The following is a 7,712-nucleotide window of genomic DNA, read 5'->3' as shown; positions in this document are numbered from 1 at the left end:
AAAAATTATTTGTTGTTTGTTTGAAATTCATATTTAACTAGGTGTCCTGTATTTTTATCCATTAAGTCTGGAAACCCTAGTCAATGTGTATTAGCAGAATAAATGTCCTGAACATCTGCTATATGCCAGGCAGCTCACACCTTGTCATTAAATCATCATTTGTGCAGTTACTTGTTTTAATGGCTGCCTCACACACTAATAAGCTCTTGAGGGCAAGGACCATACCTGTCTCGTGCACCACTGTCCTCCATACTTGACCCCGACTATACTCAGTAAATATTCCTAGAATTGAAATGGAACTAAAGGGAGCCCTTTTACAATGATACTTCCTTTCCGTGGCGACTCTTCCAGCCCAGAATTAGGGGCCGGTATGGTGGCGAAAAGAGCCTGAAAGAAGCTGGCCCCGCTGTCGAGCGCGGGGAGGCGGGTCCTCAAACCGGAAGCGCAGGAGCCAGGACTTGCCGGGCAGAGGGGGCGAGACTGGGGGCAGGTAAGATGGCTGCTGCCTGGTGGGGACCTGACCTGCCCAGGCCCTCGACGTGATTCCTGGAAGCTCTCTTGCCTTTTTTCCTCTCTCAATATCCCCTGGCCTTCCGCAGTATCTGCTGAATGTCCCATATGAGGCTCAACTGGGCGTTAATGAGTACAGGAATAACGACAATAGATAATCATTCTCATCCTGGGTTCCTGACACAGCGCCTGCCCTCAAATAATTTTTATTTAATCCTCTCTCCTTTCTCTCCTGAAAGGTGACCAAAACCAGGCATTCAGGATACTCCAGAAAAGTCAATCTGATTGAATCCTCTTAACCAGCCCCACCGTTACACACATGATGGAGTGGAGGAGGGAAAGGGTGACTAATTTGCCCGAGTGGAACAGGAACACCTCGGTGGTGCAGCATAGCGGTGTGAACAGACGCATGGTCTCAGGCACACTGCACAGTCCCCAGCGTCTACACTACTAGCTGTGTGACCTCGGACAATTTTGTTTTTGGTTTGGCCACGCCATGCAGCCTGTGGGATCTTAGTCCCCCGACCAGGGATCAGACTCGGGCCCTGGGCAGTGAAAGCGCAGAGCCCTAGCCACTGGACTGCCAGGGAATTCCCTTGAACAACTTACTCTAACCTCTTTGTGCCTTGGTTTCCTCATCCGTAACACGGGGTTAATAAACGTGTCTTCCTCACAGAGTTGTGGGAAATCTAGTGAAATAATCCACATCAAGCATTAGAACGGGGCTGGCACAAAATAAGTGCTTAATAAGTGTGAGCTACCAGAGCCATTACTGTTTTCCTCCTCCATCCTTAGACCACCCAGCAGCGCTCAGCCTCGGCCAAGCAGCTAGCAGCTGCGAATGTTTGATAACTAAGTACTACTATTAAGTGACGTGTTTCCCAAACCTGCCCTGAAGACATGAATTACCTGGGAGGCGGGTGCTCCAAGATAGATTCTCAGGCTCTTCTCTTAGAGATTCTGATTGGCAGATGTGGGTGGGGCCTGGGGATCTGTATCTTTTAAAAAGAGCCTCAGGTAAAACGCATCCTTAGGCTAGCGTAGCAAATTCTATTCTGTACACAGGCTAGTGTTACAACACGTCTCTTGCAGCTAGGGTGGGGCAGCCGCTCGGTTGATGGTTAGAACCAGGCGGACGAGCTCAGTTCTTACAAGACTTCAGTGATAACTCTTCTGCTTATAAAAATCATCTAGACTATCTGTTTGGTCTCACATGATGACCCCACAAATTATTTACAAAGGGAAAATGAGTAACTTTGTAGTGGAGAAACCTAGCAGACACCTTCTTTACCGAGGGATCAGACTTAGTATCCCCAATAATGGGACAAGCCGTGGGTGACTTGATGGGATGCACTCGAGGACGCAGCACTTCCGAGGTTCCTGGCAGAAAAACGTTTAACCTGAGTCTAATTATAAGGAAACATCAGGCAAGTCATCCAAACTGAGGGACATTTTTTGAAACTCTTGAAAAAATGTCAAGGTCAGATTAAAGAAGACAAAAGAGGCAAGCAACCAGTGCTGCATGATCCCGGGTTGGATTCTTGGTGGGATCGGGGTTGCCCTAAAGGATGTTAATGGGCCAGTTGCTGACATTTGAATATGGATTGTGGAACGAGTAATAGTATTTTATCAGTGTTAGATTTCCTGATTTTGATAATTACACCACAGTCACACAGAGAATGTCCTTATTCTTAGGAGATATGCATAGAAGAGCATATCAGATTACTCTCAAACGGTTCAGAAGAAAATAATACATGCCTGTGTATAAGTACATACATAAAGTGATAAAGCAAATATGCACAATGTTAAAAATGATAACGCTTACTGTTTTAAAAAATAACAGAAGACAGGTAAAGCAGAAAAATCTGAAAAAGAAAGTGGAAACCACTCCTCATCCCACCCCACAGAGAGCCAGGGATCATTTCTTCAATGAAATACTTATATGTCCTTGGATCACCATATTTTTGATTGAAACTTAAAATGGGCAAATGTTTTACTTCTGGTCTATAACCTGCATTTTTCCTCCACAATATATCTCTCAACATCCTTCCTGTCATTGTGGTGTCATTTTTAATAACTCATGCTCCTGGTGAGGATGGACCATACTTTATCAGTGGGTACTTAGGTTGTTTGCCGTTTGACTGTGTCAACCTAAAACAATAATACAGCCAGTTATTTTACCAACAAAATGAGTTTATCCAGGAGCAGCAAAGAATTGCAATCGGGACATGCAGCTGTGGCAAACCACATGCGAGTCTGGACAAAGGAGAGGAAACTCTTTTATAGAGGAGAAGGGGAAGTTGGGAGGGGCTGTTATAAACAAAAAGTCCATTGGAGGAAACTGGGAGTTCAAAGTATAGTACCTTGTCATTGGCTGCATTGTGACAGTCTCTCAATGGCCAAGCTATTGTCAAGCAAGGAGAAAATCTTTCTTCCTCCTGCGAGTACTAGTAAAATAGTGTCACTTCCTGCCGGAGAGGCAAGGTACATCCCCTGTTGGGATTTGTATTGACTTCTAGTGGCATGTGCATGAGAGCTCCCCCTTCGGCCTCCCAACTCCATTTTAGTGAGGTTTCCCTTTATTAATTTTCACAACTGTTATGGACTGTGCTAGAGTGAGCATCCTTCCAAATATGTCTTGCCTGCTCATCTAAGCATTTTATATACAGAGCTGCCAGGTCAAATGGAGACAGGTTGAGAGAGGCAGAAATAGGGAGAAAGACTGAGAGAGACAGAGGCAGGCAGAGCCCGGGGACACAGAGAGAGACGTGCCCAAGGTGAGACAGTGAGAGAGAGACAGACAGAGTCAGAAAGAGACTCACAGGGAGAGACATGGCCAAGGTGAGACAGTGAGAGAGAGAGAGAGACAGAGTCAGAAAGAGACTCCCAGAGAGACAGAGAGGGAAAGAGACAGAGATGGAGCGAGACAAGGAGAAAGAACAAGGTGGAGGGAGAGACTGGGATAGAGAAGGGTTGCGGCTCTCTGGGGAGACTGAGAGGGAGCTGGTCTGAGGCATGGAGCCCCTGACAGCCTGGCCACAGGAATTCAGGCAGAGAATGACTAAGCGACTTTTAGGAACACACCCTACAGATACAATTGTAGATGAGGTCAGTGTCCTTTGTGCAAGGATTATCATGGGACTATTGTTCCCCGTAAGCAGAAGATGAGAAGCAACCTCATTGCCCATCAGCAGCAGGGGACTGGTTATATAGATTGTGCTCTAAGTGCTGGTCGGAGCCAGTCTCCAAGTAGGGCTGCCAGACTTAGCAAATAAAAATACAAGAGATCCAGTTAATTTTGAATTTCAGGTAAAGAATTAATTCTGTTCCATGCAGTCTGATACTAAAAGCTTATTTGTTGTTTATATGAAATTCTAGTTTAATAGGGTGTCTGTATTTTATTTGGCAACCCTATCTCCAAGATCAGTGAGAACAGCCAGGTGAAATCAAGATAGAGGGTGTGAGTGTGTGTGTGTGTGTGTCTGTGTGTCTGTGTACACGTGCCTGCTAGGAGGGCTTCTGGGGTGGCTTGTCCAGGTTCTAGGTCCCAACCTACGTGGTAGTTGTAGTTCAAGGGAAGGGACCTATCCAGGGTCACACAACCACAGGTGGTAGAGCTAGGCGGGACCCCGCCTTTGTGCTTTGCAGTAATGTGCGTATATGTCTTAAAAGTGTTAATGTGTTAAATAAAAATATTAAAAACAAACCATAGTTTTCTAAACTACATTTGAACATTTCTAATTTTAAAAAAGACTGGCAATCTCAAAAACTGCAAGGGCCACCTGGGGGGAAGACATTCTACAGAATGGGAACACCACATGCCAAGTCGCTGAGACCGGAGCATGCCTGGTGTGGTCTGTTGTGGCTGGAGCCTCATGGGGGAGGTGGGCTCAAGGGGCCTGGGGCTCTCTCAGCCCCGGAGCCTCTGCCATCTGAACTGATTTCTCATCCTGGAACACTCGTCTGCCCCTGGGCTTCTTAATCCTGGTTGTCAGCGGTCACTGCCGCCTGGAATGTCTTCTCACTTCCCTTTCTCACCTGCCCATCCTTGTGACCTCAGCCTGGAGTCGGTCAGAATCTCACTCCTCTGACTCACCTGGGTCCCTCAGGGTTGGCGAATTGCCCGTTACCACTCTTCCTCCCTCACCTGTGAGCTCCTTGAGCATAGGGGCTTGTTTGTGTCTGGCTGATTTATTACAATATCCTAGCCTGCTAGGCCAGGGACATTCCATCGCTTGCTCACTGTGACTTGAGCATGTTAGCATGTCACCTCTCTGAGCCTCGGGTTTCCTTATCTATAAAAAGAGGCTGATAGTCTTGCCTACCACTCAGGGCTTGCTGTGGAGGTCATATGGACCAATGTGGCGGCAGTGGGAAAGGGAGATGACATTAGCATCTGGGAGGTGATGTATGAACTGAGAACAGCTCTGGGAAGATCTGGGGAAGGCCGTTGTGGGCAGAGGGCACGGCAAGGGCAACGGCCCTGCTATGGGAAAGAACTTGTATGAAGAGGAAGCAGGAAGGTCACTGAGGCTGGAGCAGGTGAACAGCAGGCACAGAGGAGGAGCTGAGCCCCAGGTTAGGTAGCATCTTGTGAGCCAAGAGCAGGGTTTGGATTTTATTTTGAGTCGAGACGTAAGGTAGCTTTGACCTAAGGAAATAGTTTGTTCTCACTTTCCCCTCCTTGGCAATATCTGCCACACTCAGTGGTCCAGAGATGCACAAAGGTCTCCAGGTGCGAAAGGTGGGCACAGGTGGGGAGAGAGGAGGCCCTGGGGCCTTACGTGGAAACAGGCTCAGCCTTCTGCCAGGAAATGGAGATAACAGGGCGATATCAGTGCAGTCCGAGGGGCGAGGCTGCCAAGGCAAATTAGATAGTCTGCGAGATAACGGATGTCAGACCCTGTGGCAAACCCACGATTAGCCAGGCAAGATGCGATTAGCCAGGCAAGATGCACTCTGCACCTTAGCGAGATCCAGGGACCTGCGTCAGGTCTGGAACATCAGTGGACCTCCAGGTGGGATGCCGGCCCAGCAGGTGTGGAGAGGTCTAGCTTCAGGGCGCCACTCAGCACCCACCACCCTCAAGGCCTTGGACAACTGCCTTTTACCCAGGGAGACCCCCGCTTCCCAGCTGCCTGGGACCGTCCCAGGACTCCCTCAGTCCTGGACAAGCCAGGACGGTTGGTCACCCTACTTATTTACCCCAATTTACTAGATGAAGAAACTGGGTCTCAGCGGCAGGCAGTCAGTATTTGTCTGGGTTTTGTGGTTGGGCTTTTTTTTCATGAAAAAGTATTTTATTTGAAATGGTGACACATGCATCTGAAATAAAACATTCATACCCTTCAGAAACGGTTTGGAGAAAAAGAAATCTCCTTCCCACCCCTGTCTGCTTCCCTCCTCAGAAGTAACCAGAGTCTTGGGTCTAATTGTACAGTCTGGACCTAAACTTATAATTTATTAAGCTCTGCACAACAGGCAGCCTCTGAGATATTCTGTTCACATGAATTTTTTTCACTTAAAAATGGGAATTCCACTTTTAAGTCCTGGCAGTCCAGTGGTTAGGACTCGGCGCTTCTACTGCAGGGGGCCCAGGTTCAATTCCTGGTCAGGGAACTAAGATCCTGCAAGCTGCGCAGCGTGGCCAAAAAAAAAAAAAAAAAAAAGTATATGAGTTCTTTCATCCATTCAGCTAATATTTGTTGAGCACCTACTATAAACCAGGCTTAGATCACAGCAGCGAAGGAGACAGATACTTCCTGCCCAGGTAGGACTCCCTTTTCTCAAATTGATAGCTACTGTTTGTCAGTAAAAGCTGTTCTTAGCTCAATAGCCATACAAAAACAAACCACAGGTTGGATTTGGCCTGGGGGCTGTAGTTTGCTAACCTCTGGTCTGAAGGGCGGTCAGTAAAATAAGTAAAATATACATGATGTAAGATTTGCTGAGTGCTGGGGAGAAAAGTCAAACAAGGAGAGGGGGTAAGGAGTGTGAGAGGCTGGGGAGAGGGGGGATGAAGTGGTGCCAGAGGAGACTTCCCTGAGGTGAGGAGGTGAGCCTGGTGGCCGTCTGGGTGGGGGGAGGGGGAGATATTCCACAGAAAGGGAACATCACATGCAAAGGTGCTGAGGCTGGCGCATTTCTGGTGTGGTCCGTGGTGGCTGGAGCCTCATCCGGGAGGTGAATTCAGAGGAGCCACAAGGGGCCCAGTCCTACAGAGCCTCATGGTGTTGTGAATATTTTGGCTTTTCCTATGAGAGAAATGGGAGCCTTGGAGTGTTTATATGTACATAGACAGGCTTCAACATTTCAACAGCTGCAAAATATTCCGTTGATTGGACTTATATATTTAACAGGTCCTCCATGATGGACAACTTTTGCTACCCTATTAAGAATTAATGAGGTTAGGGCTCCCCTGGTGGCAGTGATTGGGAATCCGCCTGCCGATGCAGGGGACACGGGTTCGAGCCCTGGTCTGGGAAGATTCCACATGCCACGGAGCAACTAAGCCCGTGCGCTGCAACTACTGAGCCTGCGCTCTAGAGCCCACGAGCCACAACTACTGAAGCCCATGTGCTGCAACTACTGAAGCCCGTGTGCCTAGAGCCCGTGCTCCACAATGAGAAGCCACCGCAATGAGAAGCCTGCACCCTGCAGCGGAGAAGAATAGCCCCCGCTCGCTGCAATGAAGACCCAATGCAACCAAAAATAAATAAATTAAATTAATTAATTTTTAAAAAAGAATTAATGAGGTTAGGGACTTCCCTGGCGGTCCAGTGGGTAAGACTCTGCGCTTCCACTTCAGGGGGCACGGGTGCTACTCCTGTTCGGGGAACTAAGATCCCACATGCAGTGAGGCATGGCCCCCCCCAGAAAAATAATTAATGTGGTTAATACTTGCAAAGGATTAAAAAAAAATTTAAGACACAGGAAAGGGCAGGTAGTAAAGAACCTCCCTCCCACTCCTGCCCGGCCGCCACCCAGATCCCCTCCTCAGAGACAATCGCCTGTGACGTTTCCAGTTCTCCCTCCAATGGTTGTTTCTGTGTCTCTAAGAAATACCCACATATTTCTCCCTCTTTATATGCAAATGGCATCACATTGTGCATGCTGTTCTGCACCTTGCTTTTTACCACTTCATGTCTTGATATGATTCCACATCCATTACATCTAGAGTTTCCTTCTTTCTGACAGGTGGC

The sequence above is a fragment of the Mesoplodon mirus genome (genome assembly GCF_964341445.2).
Source record: "Mesoplodon mirus genome assembly, chromosome: 15".
Taxonomy (NCBI): Eukaryota; Metazoa; Chordata; class Mammalia; order Artiodactyla; family Ziphiidae; genus Mesoplodon; species Mesoplodon mirus.
This window is presented reverse-complemented; position numbering follows the sequence as displayed.